This window comes from Microcebus murinus, chromosome 9 (assembly GCF_040939455.1).
Source record: "Microcebus murinus isolate Inina chromosome 9, M.murinus_Inina_mat1.0, whole genome shotgun sequence".
NCBI lineage: Eukaryota > Metazoa > Chordata > Mammalia > Primates > Cheirogaleidae > Microcebus > Microcebus murinus.
This window is the reverse complement of record NC_134112.1, coordinates 56,877,302-56,893,103: the sequence shown is the minus strand read 5'-3', so window position 1 is coordinate 56,893,103 and position 15,802 is coordinate 56,877,302. Positions and strand designations below refer to the sequence as shown.

The following is a 15,802-nucleotide window of genomic DNA, read 5'->3' as shown; positions in this document are numbered from 1 at the left end:
GGCTATCCAGTTTTCCCAGCACCATTTATTGAAGAGGGATTCTTTTCCCCAGCGTATGTTTTTGTCTGCTTTGTCAAAGATGAGATGGCTATATGAGGATGGTTTTATATCAGGATTCTCACATCTGTTCCACTGGTCAATATTCCTGTTTTTGTGCCAATACCATATTGTTTTAATTACTACAGCTTTGTAGTATAGTTTGATATCTGGCATATTAATGCCTCCCATTTTGTTTTTGTTGCCTAGAATTGCTCTTGATATTCGGGGTCTTCTTTGGTTCCATACGAAGCGTAAAATTATTTTTTCTATATCTGTGAAGAATGTTGATGGGATTTTAATAGGTATTGCATTGAATCTGTAGATCAGTTTGGGTAGTATAGACATTTTGATGATATTGAGTCTGCCGATCCACGAGCATGGTATGGATTTCCATCTGTTTACATCCTCTGCTATTTCCTTCCTCAGTGTTTCATAGTTCTCCCTGTAGAGGTCTTTTACCTCTTTGGTTAAATATATTCCTAGGTACTTTAATTTCTTTGTTGCTATTGTGAAGGGAATTGAGTCTTTGATTTGGTTCTCAATTAGATTGTTGTTGGCGTATATGAATGCCTCTGATTTCTGTGTATTAATTTTGTATCCTGAGACTTTACTAAATTCATTGATCAGTTCCAGGAGTTTCTTGGTTGAATCCTTGGGGTTTTCTAGATACAATATCATATCATCAGCAAACAGTGAAAGTTTGATCTCTTCTGCCCCTATTTGGATACCTTTGATTCCATTTTCTTGTCTGATTGCTGTAGCCAAGACTTCCAGCACTATGTTGAACAGAAGTGGAGATAGTGGGCAGCCTTGTCTGGTTCCAGTTCTAAGTGGGAATGATTTCAATCTTTCCCCATTCAGTATGATGTTGGCTATGGGTCTGTCATATATGGCTTGTATCATTTTTAGGTATGTCCCTTCTATGCCTATTTTCTTAAGTGTTCGTATCATGAAAGGGTGTTGAATTTTGTCAAAAGCTTTTTCTGCATCTATTGAAAGGATCATGTGATCTTTATTTTTGCTTCTGTTTATGTGGTGAATTGCATTTATAGATTTACGTATGTTGAACCATCCCTGCATCCCTGGGATGAAGCCCACTTGGTCGTGGTGGATTATTTTTTTGATAAGTGTCTGTATTCGGTTAGCTAAGATTTTGTTGAAAATTTTTGCATCTATATTCATTAGGGATATTGGTCTGTAGTTTTCTTTTTTTGTTGCATCCTTTCCTGGTTTTGGTATCAGAGTAATATTCGCTTCATAAAAGGTGTCGGGGAGGTTTCCGTTCTTCTCGATGTTGTGGAATAGTTTCTGCAAGATAGGTACTAGTTCTTCTTTGTAAGTATGGTAAAATTCAGGTGTGAAGCCATCTGGACCGGGACTTTTCTTTTTAGGGAGATTTTTAATTGCTGTTTCTATTTCAGCTGTTGAGATTGGTCTGTTCAGGGAATCTATTTCTTCCTGGTTGAGCCTAGGGAGGCTGTGTGTTTCTAGAAATTTGTCCATTTCCTCCACATTTTCCAGTTTGTGTGCATAAAGATTTTTGTAGTATTCATAAATTGTATCTTGTATCTCTTTGGGATCAGTTGTGATATCTCCTTTTTTATTCCTGATGGAGCTTATTAGAGATTTCTCTTTTCTGCTTTTCGTTAGCTTAGCCAACGGCGTGTCAATCTTGTTTATTTTTTCAAAGAACCAACTTTTTGTTTTATTAATCTCCTGAATAGCTTTCCTGTTTTCAATTTCGTTTAGTTCTGATTTGATCTTGTTGATTTCACTTCTTCTGCTGGGTTTGGGGTTGGTCTGTTCTTCTTTTTCCAGCTCTTTGAGTCGTTTCATTAGATTGTCTATTTGTGATCTTCTTGCCTTTTGGTTATAGGCATTTATGGAGATAAACTTTCCTCTCAGAACTGCTTTAGCTGTGTCCCAGAGGAGTTGATAACTTGTCTCTCCATTGTCGTTTTCTTCATAGAAGTTTTTTATTTCCGTCTTGATTTCTTCATTTACGAAGTAATCATTTAGTAGGAGGTTGTTTAATTTCCACGTTTTTGTGTAGAAATGTGAGTTTCTGTTAGGGTTGATTTCTAGTTTTATTCCACTGTGATCTGAGAAGGTACATGGTATGATTTCTATTTTTTTAAATTTCTTGAGATTTTCTTTGTGTCCTAGGATATGGTCAATCTTAGAGAATGTCCCGTGAGCTGATGAGAAGAACGTATATTCAGTGGATTTTGGGTAGAATGTTCTGTAGATGTCTGTCAGACCCAATTGTTCTAGAGTTTTGTTTAAGTCCATTATTTCTTTATTAATTTTCTGTTTGGAGGATCTGTCTCGTGCCGTCAGTGGGGTGTTGAAATCCCCGGCGATTATGGAGTTGCTATTAATCCATTTGCTTAGCTCCAGTAAGGTTTGCTTTATGAATCTGGGTGCACCTAAGTTGGGTGCATATATATTTAAAATTGTTATCTCTTCTTGTTGGACTGTGCCCTTCACCATTATATAATGACCCTCTTTGTCTTTTACTACTTTTGTTGGTTTAAAAACTAAATCGTCTGAAATTAGAACTGCCACACCAGCCTTCTTTTGGCTTCTGTTTGCTTGGAATATTGATCTCCACCCTTTTATTTTTAGTCTATGTGCATCCTTGCAGGTTAAATGTGTTTCCTGAAGACAGCATATACTTGGCCTGTATTTTCTTATCCATTCAGCCAGCCTATGTCTCTTGAGTGGAGAGTTTAAGCCATTCACATTTATTGAGAGAACTGATAGGTAAGGTAGATTACTGATCATTCTGTTGGGTTGGATGTTGTTGCTATGATTTGTGTCTTGAGCCATTGTAATATCTGGCCTTTAATATCTTTGGGTTTTGGTTGTTTTTATATCCGTGGATTATTATTATGATGTTCCGTGCATAACGCTGTTTTAAGTACTTCTTGTAGGGCTGATCTTGTCTTGGTGAATTCTCTGAGCCTTTGCTTGTCTGCGAATGTTTTTATTTCTCCTTCATATATGAAGCTTAGTTTTGCAGGGAATAATATTCTAGGCTGGGCATTGTTTTGTTTCAAAAGAGTGAGAATGGGGCCCCAGTCTCTCCTTGCTTGTAAAGTCTCATTAGAGAAGTCTGATGTTATTCGAATTGGCTTTCCCTTGTATGTCACTTGCTTCTTTTGTCTTACAGCTCTTAGAAGGGTCTCTTTAGTTGATACTTTGGTCAGTCTGATGACTGCATGACGTGACGTCTTCCTGTTTGCATTGAATCTCCCAGGGGTCCTCTGGGCTTCTTGAACTTGTATATCGAGATTTTGAGCAAGACCTGGGAAATTTTCCTCTATTATATCTTCAAAAAGCTTGTCCAGCCCTTGAGTGCTGTCTTCCTCCCCTTCGGCTAAACCTATGACCCTCACGTTAGGTTTTTTCACATAATCCCACAGCTCTTGTAGACTTTGGTCTTTTCTCTTGTTTCTCTGCTGTATTTCTGTGACTGATTTATTTAATTGGAAGGTGTTATCTTCAAGCTCTGAGATTCTTTCTTCTGCTTGATCCACCCTGTTCTTGAGACTTTCCACAGTATTTTGTAGTTCTCTGAGTTGATTCTTCATCTCCAGGACTTCGGTTAAAGTTTTCTTCACTGTGTCAATCTCTTTGTTGAACCTTTGTTCCATTTCTTGGAGGTTTTTTGTGTTTTCTTGGTGTTGGTTATTGAGTTGTTGTTGCAGCTGGGTGAGTGTTCTTATGATCCACATACGAAATTCCTTTTCTGTCATATTGGTTGCCTGATTTTGGTCGGTGTCCGTTTCTAGGGGGCTGGTGCTCCTCCTTGGGGGTGTGTTTTCCGTTTGGTTCTTCATATTTCCTGAGTTCTTTCGCTGATTTCTTCCCATGTCGATCAGTTGTTGTTTCTTTCCTTAGGTTATTGTTTGGGTATTCACACACCTTGTTTAGTTTCTGAGGCGTTAGGTGGTGCCTGTGGGTGAAATTGGACCACTCCCTGTATATTGAGTCAGTGGGTGCCGTGGAAAGGCTGTGCAAGATGCTGTCCCTGTCAGTAGGTGGCGTTTGCTTGGAGGAACAGGCTATGGTGTTGATTTTGAGTCCTGTTATCAGCTCTCGTTCTGGGCGGAGCTGGGTTGGGTAAGCCTGCCCTCAGGCTGTTAGCAGGGGTCAAAGTTCTGTTCTCTGCTGTCAGGGCGGGGCTGGGATGGTCCCGCTCAGCCAGAAAGTCTGGGTGTGGGGGTGGGGCTGTCTGAGACCCACAGTCTGCAGCAGGCCTCGCTTCTTTCCACCCTCCCCAACTCCGCAGCTACTCCTGAGCCTCTGCCAGCAGGCCAGACCACAAGCCACCAGGCCTCCCCGGACTGTGATGCCGGCGGGGAGGTTCCCTGCACAGGAACGCCACCTGGGTTGGGCGCACGGCCTCCTCCTGGGACGTTCCGCCCGATCCGCCCCTGGAGGCACACAGACCTCTAGGACGCCGATCTGCCCCTGGAGGCACACAGACCTCAGTAGGCTGTTCACGTATAATCCTTCTGTGCCCCGGGCAATGCTAGCCCTCGGTGCAGGGGATCTGGTCTGCAGGTCTGACCTCTGGGTCCCAGAGTTCAAACTGTATTCCCACCAGGGAGAGGGTTTCCGGTCCTAATTCACCCACAGGGAGCCCAAGCTGGGTCTATGTCTCTCAGCCTCTGAGTCGGCACCGTTTTCCTGGGAACACGGTGCCAGCAGCACCTGGGAGGGCGGGCGGGGTCCCAAACGGGAAGGTCCCGTTCCCTGGAGGTGCCTCCGGCTGGTGGCTGTATTGTCTCTCTGGGCAGCCGCGGGTAGGGTCGGCGGAGGGGGGGAGGAGGCAATATGGCGCCTGCCGCGCGGCTCTCCGTGCACACGGAGGTGCCCGGAGGAAGTTGGGAACCTGGTGCCACGTCTGTTACAGGCTCACCGTTGGCAGGCGGCGGCAGTCTCTGGGCTGATGTCCGCAGGTCTCTCCACCCGCTGGGGAGCCCACCAGCAGTCCCGAATGCAGGGGAGGGGAAATAGCAAATCCACCTACCCTTGCCGCTGGTCTCCGGGCTGCTCCGGTGGTCTCAGCCTCCAGTTCTCCTCCGCAGCCTCCTCCCGTGGAGTCTCCCGGGGTCTCAGGTACCCCTCCTTCCGGCCCTTGTCCGCTGTATGCTCGTCTTCTTGCTTCTTTTCTCTAGTTTCTGCTAGAATCGGTCTTTTCTGCAGAGACCCTCTGTCTGGCGGTGTTATTCGTCCGCCATCTTGCTCCGCCCCTGAATTTTAATACCTTTTAATATAATGTTATCTATTTTTATGTATGTATAGTCATAGAACAACAAAATTTGGCACAGAAAAATTGGTATATGAATATATTGTACTGGAGCAGATGGCAAATGATGGAAGGTATAAGAGAGATGGAGAAATTTGGAGTAGGCCAGGGCTAGGGAGCAAACTCTTCCAACTATTCTACCAGAAAACTAGTGTCCCCAGTGCGATGAAAACTGTTTCCACACTCTTCTATTTCAGGGCTGACCTTACATATTTTTTATTATATTTATTCACTCATTCAAGCCCCTCTACTACTTAATGACTAAGCCTTCAACGTCCGTTCAAACTTATCTGTAGTTTATGTGCTTGTTTAATCCTAGCACAAATACCTTAAAGGTCAATTTAGAGTTTCATCATTTCGCTTGAATTTGTTTCTTAATGAGTCATTCTTTCAACAAATATTTATGAACTATTTACAGAGTGTTACTATAAGCAGCAAACTTGCTCATCTCTTAACAAAACACACTTATAAAACTTTAGTCTTAAGATAAGATGATAAATGTGTGGATATACATACCATAAAATGGTATGCATAACAGTTTTTAAATTCTTAGAAATTATTGCTAGATAAAAAGGATATTTTTAATTGAAAAGGAGCAGCACATTGCCCTTTTTCTAGAACACACTGATTCTTATAAAATAACTTTCAGCATGAGATCAGTTGTTCCTGGATCACATTACAAAAAGGCTTAATTACTAAAGCAATCAAAGATACTTATTACATAGAGCTCTCATTTATAAAGATAGGGGTCAGAGCTTGGGCTCAAAGTCTAATACACTATCTTTCAAAATTGATTTGTATTAAATTTGTTTTTTCCAAGTAAAGAAATCTGATTTTATAACACTGAACAATATCATTTAGCTTTCGTAGGTCTTAATTTTTTGTTTAACTGTTTTAACTCCACATTCTGGTTTTTATGATTCAGTAGTTATATTAACCAACTCTATGTTTGATTCTAGATTTATATTCAATAATTCTGATGTCAAAATGAAGGCATATTTTCTTAATTCAAAGACCACCACCACCAACAACAAAAAACAGGTTAACTGTGTTTCTCTGAAATTAACTTATCCTTTTCTAAAGAGTGAAGTGTTACTGGGATGTGAGATAGAATGTGCTTTTTTAGTCCTGATATATAGCTGTTGTTGAGACTACTTTAAGAATTTCAAGTTTTTATGGATAATATTTTTTAGAAATGTGCATTTGGTATATTTTTTAGAAATACACATTTGATTTTTTTACTCATCTTCTTGGCCAGATGATGTTAGAGTGACATTGCAAAATGTTTTGATATCCGGATTTTAATAAAAAGAGCATAGGGATAATTCAGGATTAAATAAATTATTTCTTTATGATTTACATAGTTAAAACTAACAACAGAGGACTGCAAAATGGAATCTTGGCTAGAGAAATGCCAGACAGAACTATACATGCCAAATACTAGTGGTAACTGTTATAGTGAAGAAGTAAATAGCACTGTAAAATTGTCTTGTATTCCTTTGATTTGTTTCTTTGGTATGTGCCCATTGTTATGCATAAACATGCAAAGTAGGGTGTAAGCTAGTGTCATAAAATAATGGGATTTAGATCTGGAACCTCTTAATTTTAATAATGAGAACCTTGGACTAATTGGACAATGTTAGGTCTTTTTATCCATATTTTTCTCAGGTAACTTTATAGAATTTTAAATTCCCTCACATAAACCTGTAATTTTATAGACCTTAGTTTTGTGATGTACAGCATGGTGCCAATTTTAATTTCTTTTCCAATAAAAACTTTCCTTGCCCTTTTAATTTTTATCTGAGGAAGGAAATGATTTTGAAACCATCTGAATTAATATACTGCCCTTCGGAACTATATTATCAATGTCTCTTAAATACTGTTTTGTCCCTTAGTAAGGAAATAAACTGCTCTCTCAGTTCTTTTTTCCTATTCTTCTATTAAAATGATTAGAATAGCCTTCACCCATGAGTGTTATCAATAGCTTGCTTTGCGATTATCATCTAGACTAGTTAGTGCGATTCAGCACTGAAATTGTGGAACCACAGCTGATGCAACACTTGCCTCCGAAGATGCCTGCCAGAAAATATGTTCAAGGTTGTTCCATAAATAGTAAATCTTTTTCCTGTGTAGCCTTTAATAAGAGCTTAAAATGGATTTTTAGAAGGTCCTGTGGATTGAACAACAGGAAATTTTAACCAAGTCATTAATAGCTAATGATGTGAATTGTAGGCAACTATGCACCATCAGTCATAGGAGTAAAAGGAGACGAAGGCCAGATCAAGGCAAGGGAACGCGGCAGTTCTTACTGCAGAGACTTCTCACTTCTTGCTTAATATATTTGTTATTTCAATGGTAGACAAAAATTGGTGGCTCACTGAATTTTTTTGAATTCCTTATATATATTATAAGTATATATGCTTATATATTTAAATATGTTAATATTGTTATATTTATACTAATAAACTCTTCTGAATTTATTGTTTTCCTTTATATTATTTTAAATATAAAATATCCTAAATGTTCCTTTTTCCATATGAGGCAGACAAAAATTTGTTTAACTGTACCCTGTTGAGAATCATGTATCTAATAAGCATCTTGTATTCAGAATATACAGAGAACTCTCAAAACTTAATAATAAGAAAATAACTCAATAAAAATAGTCAAAAGATTTTAAAAGACACTTCACCAAAGACAATAAATGTGCACATGAAAAGATGCTCAATATCATTAGCCATTAGGGAAATGCAGGTTAAAACTACAACGATACACCACTAGATACCTATTAGAGTGTTAAATATTTAAAAGATTGAGCAACCAAGCATTGGAGAGGGTGTGAAGGAATTGGAACACACATTTGCTGCTGGTGGGAATGAAAAATAGTACAACCACTTGGCAAAATATTTTGTCAGTTTCTTCAAAATTTTAAACATACACCTACTATAATATCCAATCATTTTTATTTCTAGGTATTTACCCAAGTGAAATGAAAGCTTATGTCTGTGCAAATACTTTATAAGAATGCTGATAGCAGCTTTATTTGTAATAGTTCCAAACTAGAAACAATGCAAATGTCCATCAATAAGTGAATGGATAAACAAATTATAGTATATTCATAAAATTGAATACTACTCATCAATAAAAACGAATGAACTATTGATAATTTTAAAAACTTGGATTAATCCCAGAATAATTATTCCCAGTTAAAAATATGATAGTGTTACTATATGATTCTGTTTATATAAATTCCCAGAAAATGCAAATGAATCTACAGAAAGCAGATTATTTTTGCCTGGGGACATGGGCAAGAGACTTCAAAGGCATACTGAGAAACTTTTGAAGGTGATATATATGTTCAATTAACTTCATTGTGGTATTGGTTTCATGGGTATATATGCAGGTCAAAACTATTCAAATTGTACATTTGCATGTGTCAAAGTTATTGTGTGGCAACTGTATCTCAATAAACCTTTTTAAAAATGTACCTTCCTTAGTTTAGTAATTTATGAATAAACATCTCTTCCAGGTCTTTGTCTAGATGTTGAGGCAAAGATCTGGAAGAGATCATAGGTTCTTATGTTTGAACTTGATCAAAAGACTAAAGACTGATCTAAAAAGACTAAAGACAGATCTAAAGACTGTTTTAGAGGTGTCTTCCTCAGCTGCTGCTTCTCTTCCTTCAGTTTTGATCTTCTCTTCCTTTTCATCTTTCTCCTTCTCTTCTCCTATTTCTCCTTCTCTTTCTACTCTTCTTTTCTCCTCCCTCACCTCCTTTCTCTCCTGCTGTTTCTCCCCTCTTCTCCCTCTTCTTAATCTAAAACACTTCCAACTTAATCTCTCATATATCCCAGTAGTGGTTTCCTTTCTTTTTGCTTTTGTACTCAGCATAATAAACATCACCTATGGACATGCTTGTGGCTCTTTGTTTCTGTAGCCCTGTGAGCTGAGTTGCATCTGGTGTCATGTCATCTCAGTCAAAATACTAAATACAAAAAACTAAGAACTATTCAATTTCAGTTTACGCATCACGTCTTCAAGATCTTTTTCACCTTATACTCAATGTGCTTTCCTAGCTCTCTGTTTCCACTGATTTTTTACTCCATCTAACAAAATACTCTTTATTCTTCATTGTGAGTAAATGTTAAATATCAGTCTCTCCTTTTTATCTGCAAGATTTTTGAGGGCAGATGTTACTCTATTCTTTTCTAGCTTTAAAATACATGATAATATTTTATTTTAATGAACTGAAAAGGCAAGTATTAGATTGGAAAAATCTTACCCAGACATTATCTAGGGAAAATTATAAGCAGAAATCTAGAGAGGAATCTTCTTAGATCAAATATTCACCTACCATATGGTACTCCATTGGGTAATAAAGAAATAGTTATGGGCAGGCAAGGCAGTTGCTTTCAGAGTGCTAGTTGGCTCCCGGAAGGGAGTGAGGGCGGTTAGGTGTCTGTGGCCACTTTTGCCTTCCCCGGTTAAATTAAAAATAACTTTTGGAAATAAATTAATAGATGTTATTTGTTTGGTACCTAACAAGAGCTTAACATAGGGAATAATTCTTACACATGGAGCGTCAGGAGGTATAAATTTTCCTCATTTGATGTCACTGCCATCCCATCTTGCATCTCATGGTGGTTTTTTTTTTTGCCTGAGATTTACCTGTAAAGACCTTAATATTGTACATAGAATTAAGGCCTATAAATCAGTTTTGAATTACCTAAAGACCTCAGGAGAACATAAACTTGCAGGTGTTTTCCTTGAAGAACTTGTTAGAGAAAGTGGAACAGAAAATGCGAACTGGCAATAAAATTTACTGGATTAAAAGGGCAAATAGCTCCATAGCAGTGAAAGGATGGTCAAGAAATGATTTTTTCAAAGAAATAAATACACAGATTTTGTTTTGGATCCAAGAAATCACTGAAATGGACAAAAATAATTATCATTAATTAAAGGCCATTATTTTGGATACAGTTAATTTGGTAAAGAACAGCATTAAGACATATATGTTAGACCAGTTTAATGTTCTTTAATATTTTCCTATTTTTAAAACACATTTTAATTGTGAAATTAATGTCCTTCACGAAATGTCTTTTGAAAGCACTGTTCTTATTGTATGATGATGATGTAAACATATTGAAGACAGTCTAAATATAATTTATTTTTATAAGTATAGTTAAGTTCTGAAAAAAATTTAAACATTTGAATTTTTGGAAAAAAAAAGGAAATAGTTATTCATTCAATTGTTCATCAAATATTTGTTATGGGGTACTGAATTTTGCCCTGAGGAATACCAAGAATAAATAGACATTTCACCTACCCTTAGATTATTTATAGCATAGTTGAAGGGCTAACATTTACATGTTAAAAGATAATTAATAATGCAAAAGAGCTTGCCAAAAGCACTAATGAATGTAGTGGATGGACCCATAGGTTGTTCAGAGCACCTAGAGATCACTTAGGGTCAAAAGTGGGCAGGGATCACTGCCATAACCACAGGAGGATGGTTTGGAGGAAATGAAATAAGACATACACTTTGAAAAATGTGTATCAGGAACTTTAAGGTTTGGGTGCTACTTCTGCAGACTCAAATGCAGAGGCTTAAGCACAAGAGAGTTCGTATTTTCAGGTGAAAGAAGTCTGGAAGACGTGACAGAATCTGGTTGAAATTATGGCTTGAATTCATATTCCATGAACTCATCAGAGATTGCGATTTCTTCTTTTTCTGCTCTGCACGCATGATTTCTATTTTCCAATTTATCCCGTGGCATGATGTGGTTACTGGAGCTCTAGCCTTTCACTGTATTACATTCTTAAAAGCACTAGATAGTACACTGAGTGAGAGCGCTAAGTTTCTGCTATTTTGCTTCCTGTTCTGTCTCTAGCATGTAGAACAATGCCTAGGATAGAGTGAAGGGAGAGAGGAAGGAAGAAGGAAATGCAGGAAAGCAAAAGGCATGTATTTCTCAACTGAGTATAATTCCTTAATGTATTAACAGCTGTTCTTTAAGCGCTGTCGTGGGCATCCCACACTAACCTTCTGCTAATGTGTCAATGGACAGAATGTAGTCACATGACCACATCTACCTACAAAGAGGACTGGAAGATGTAGTAATTACACCAGATGACAATATGCTCAGACGAAATGTAGCAAAGTGGAAGGGGGAAATGAATATTAGGGTGCCATCAGCAGTCTCTGACATATGTAGGTAGAAATGAGAAATTACATATAAAGGACAGGTTTATGTGATATTTTGAAGGGCTGTGAATGCCAATCAAAGGAATTGGAGGAACTTTTTTATGTAGTTACAAAGAAGCCAGTTTATTATTTTGTTCAGGGGAGTCAAATGAGGAAAATGATGTTTTAAGAATATTAATCTGGCTTTAGTATTAGCATATAATCTGTAAGAAAAGATAAGTATCAGAGTGATAATTTAGGAAACCAGTGACAATCTAAATATGAAACAACATGCTCAAGCTCAGGAAGGAAGAGATGATAGTGGAATGTAGGTTACATTTTTATTATAAAAAGAACCACCAGCTAACTTTATGACTTGGCTATACAAAAGAGATAGTATAAACATATAATTTTAATTGTTCCTCATGAATAAACTGGTCAGTATACTTAGTAAAGATATCTTCAAAACAAATCAATCAAAATTTGCTTTAATCAATAATTTGACAAAAATAACTATATATTTTATTAAGTTGTATATGTGCTCTTGAAAAGATTTCTGCTTCTGCTTTTATTTTTACTGGAGTGTAGGAACAACCTGAATTTCACTCACACCAATCCAGTAATTTTGTAGTTTCAAAATCAGAATAATACATACATGAAAAAAATTATTTTTGGATGTAAAAATGAGGAGATTTATACTTATTTGGTAAATAACTTAATGCAATAGTTATGGGACCAAGATAGCAGAATTAGTCATTGACTTGTCAACCACTGGAAAAAATTTGAACAAAATAATTACTTGAATCCTGAAGCTTTTATCTTAAACATTCTTATGTAGAATGTCCATACACAGTAATAATTGTATTTTGACAAAGAACTTTAAAGTTTCTTTTATTATTGCTCTCCTCTTGTTATGTAGGTATTATACAATATTTTTTTTGTGTGTGTGTTAGTGTCATTTCATTAAATAATGATATTGAGTAAATTATTTTAATTATTCAGCATAATGAAGCATTTTGTAGTTTGTTTGATTAGAACATGGAATAAAGAGTAGTAGACAATATCCTTTATACTTTTAGTAGAGCTTCACTGCATTAGATAGTATATTGAAAGGAAAACTAGACTGTGTGCTCAAATTCAATGTCAAATTCTTGGAAAACGCATGTCACTCTGTTCTTTTCTATGTCAGGTTATTGACCCAGCAGTAGCCAGATAAAAGGGCTTAGGATATGAGTACTTTAGACCACATCTGTGAAACTCATGTGTACACTCTGCATGCCTCTTAAGCTTTTCCCAAAGTAGAAAATGAAATAAACAGAGATAATTATTGCTGCTGAAAAATTCAGTGCTCTGCAAGATAGATTTTATTTTGACTAGTGCATGTTACAGTACACTTGTGGAACAAAAAGGAGACTTATTTTTTTAGATTTTGTTTCCACATTCTATGTGCGTTGAATATTTTCTGACCTAGGTGTAGTCAAATGCAATAGGGTGTTTCTCCTTCCTCCCCTTTCTCTGTCTCTAAAAGGTTTAACACTAAAGGAAAGCATCAGGGCCATTTTCATTTACTTATCAAGTATTTCACCATTGATTCCAGTTATTTAACCTTTTCTGAAGAAATGTAGTGGCATACATGAAAAGAATATCAAAATAGTGCACAATTCTTTTTTATACCCTGTGTTGATGAGATTGTGGGTAAACAGACACTCTTACAGAGTCATGTAAATGGTTTCGACCTTTTTAGATACTAATTTAGCAAAATCAATCAAATTCCAACATGCACATAAAATTTGACCCAGAAACTCTACCGCTGGGAATTTGTCTATTGGAAGAATTTCCAAAAGTATTCAAAGATACAAGGATGTTTACTGTAGTATTGTTGGTTTTAGCAAGATAATGAAAAGAACCTTAATGTTCATTTGTAGGGGACTAGTTAAGTAAACTAATTTTTATAGAAGCTGATTAATGAAATAGATGTCTATGTGGTAGTTAGGATAGGTGATCATGATGCACATATAAGTGTGTATATATATGCACACACACACACACACATATATATATATATACCCACACACACACTCATATATTGCTCTTGGATGTTCATAGAAATTTTCTTAAAGGATATATATGGAAGAGTTAATGGATATTCTTAGAGAGAAAGGGATTCTGGGTGGGCCAGCTGGCAATGTTTATGGGCAGGTGAGGCCTATGGCTGGGGTTTGTGGGGTCTGTAGCTAGACAAAGCCTACAGAATCCTTGGTTAGGTGGGGCTTTCTGCCAGTGCTTTGCTGTTGAGCATGACTAGCAGGTAGGTAGTGCTTCACAGTTGAATGGGGCTGGTTGGCTGAGCTCTGTGGTCAGGTAAGGCGGCTGTCTGGGCCCCATAGTTGGGGGGATCCAGTTGTTTGGGCTGTGCAGTTTGGTAAGGTTTTCAGTTATGACCACGGTCATTCAAAGCTGTTGGTGGGGGCCATGGGGCTACCACTGAGACCTGTATGCACTGGCCACTAAGAGCTCCTGCCCATTTTCTTTGTTCCTAACTGTCCTCAGATGGTCTAACCATGCCAATTCCCCGTGTTCTATGTGAAGCAAGACAGATGTGGGATACTTGGCCAATGTCCCCAAATCAGGAAAGTTGTACATCTACCTTAATCTCTTTCTCCCACTGGAGAAATCACGAGTCAAGGGGATCCTTCTTGGTTCTGTGTGGTGCTGGCTTGGGGGAGGGGCATTTCAGACAAAGAAGGGTGATTTTTACTCCTTAATGTATTTTTTCTCAGTTTTGTGCTCTACCATGGTGCTGTACCCTGCCTCTTGCTTCTGGAATTTTTATAAAGGCATTTTTGTCTATGGATAGTTGCTAAATTAGTGTTTCTGTGGGGGGACTAAGGCAGGGTGCCACCTATTTATCCATCTTGTGACATCCTTGATCTCCTAGTTTTGCTTTTCTCTTTTTACTTCATCCCAAACTCTGCTAAGCACCTATTCTTGGTTTTGTATCTCATTTCCATCTCTGAATTTATCATTAAGACTTAATATATCTTTGGTCTTGATCCTTAAATTTCACACATTATGGCTAATATTCTCCAGGTGAATTCAAGTATACAGATGCCTCAGTGAAACTGACCCCAGGATCCTTGGAATCCTACATTTCCTGGCCTGTGGAATGACCCCCTATAGGAATAAAGTAAGTAGTTTCTCTATTTCATGAAAGTGCCCTCAGAGAAAACGTATGGGAAATCAATAGTGTAAATGTAATGTAAATCTAGTCTTTAAAAAAACTCATATAAAAATAGGTATGCTTTTAAGTATAGCTCTCATACTGAATTCTCTAATGAGAAATAAAAATCTTCAGTTATTGAAAGGTTTTTTGCTCAATAATAGAACCAAGTACTAGTAGCCCGATTCTGGTCCTACCTCCATGGTATAAAATACAACAAATTAGACGTATGACTGATTCCAATGTACTTTGAACAGAATAAGTTTTTTTCTTAGACTCTGTATTCATTAGGCACTATGATGTCACTTACCTATTATCAATCAGGTTATCCAGAAATATGAAAACAGGACATCTCAAAGATGTAAATATAACATTACATCAGACCATCTTTCTTAAATATATACCCTAATAGGCCTTTTAATTTTCCATATTCCCTCTTTAAGAAACATTTGCTAGTAAATTATGTATTACCATTTTCTGCTGGAGAGTTTTATACATGTTTAGATTAGTCATTTAGTCACAGCTGTTGCAAAATTCTGGTGAGGAAAAGCTACTTATGTCTTTATTATTGTCTGGCGATAATATCATCTTTAGAAGTGTATCATCTTTTTAGCAATCTGAGAGGCCAAGGTGGGAGGATTGCTTGAGCCCAGAGAAGAGTATCATCTGCTGATGGGATTTCTGGGGCTCTTGGAAAGCACATACTGGTTGGAGATTTGATCCAGTCCCCAAGACAGACTAATATGTAAGTATGTTGCAGGTTTACTGCACCAGAGATTTCATAACATTCTTTCCAAAAGTCATGAGAAAGTGTTATTCCCTATTGTCACTAGGGGACAATGGAAAAGACACAGACTAGGAATTCTAAGAGATGAGTTTAAGATTTAGCTATCTATGCCTGCAGTGTTTTCTTGGACAGGTTATTTCACCTCTTGGGCTTTGGCTTATGTAATTTATCTGAAGGAATTGGAATTATCATTTTAAGTTCTGAAATTAAAATAAATATAAGTAGTTCATTTATCAATTTATCTTTTTTATTATT

General features: G+C 37.2%; 1 pseudogene; it reads left to right on the top strand.

Annotated features, from left to right (window-relative positions):
- The window catches only part of LOC105879320 (testis-expressed protein 30 pseudogene), a 40,941-nt pseudogene extending 30,769 nt beyond the window's left edge, over positions 1 to 10,172 (top strand).
- The last annotated feature ends 5,630 nt before the right edge of the window (positions 10,173 to 15,802 follow it).